At 50.0% G+C, this 322-nt stretch overlaps 1 protein-coding gene across 2 annotated transcripts in view; it reads left to right on the top strand.

The window, feature by feature from the left end:
- PSPH (phosphoserine phosphatase) overlaps positions 1-322 on the top strand; it is a 36,164-nt gene that overhangs the window by 17,773 nt on the left and 18,069 nt on the right. The window lies entirely within an intron of this gene.

Here is a 322-nt window from a genome sequence, read left to right on the forward strand (position 1 = left end):
AGCCTCTCTCCTTGTCTCTACCTCCCTTCCTCTCCTCCCAGCACTTGCCAAATCGATGCCCTGCCCTTTGACAACCCACTTAGAGGGCCACTTACCTGTCAGATTCAGCTCAAATACCTGTGCCTCCTTGAAGCCGTCTTTTTTTTCCTTTTAGTTAGAATCAGGGTCTTGCTCTGTTGCCCAGGCTGGAGTGCAGTGGCATGATCTCAGCTCACTACAGCTCCATCTCCTGGGTTCAAGTGATTCTCCTGCCTCAGTGTCCCAAGTAGCTGGGATTACAGGCGTGTACCACCACGCCCAGCTAATTTTTTGTATTATTATT

The sequence above is a fragment of the Colobus angolensis genome, unplaced genomic scaffold (assembly GCF_000951035.1).
Source record: "Colobus angolensis palliatus isolate OR3802 unplaced genomic scaffold, Cang.pa_1.0 Scaffold175, whole genome shotgun sequence".
Classification (NCBI taxonomy): domain Eukaryota; kingdom Metazoa; phylum Chordata; class Mammalia; order Primates; family Cercopithecidae; genus Colobus; species Colobus angolensis.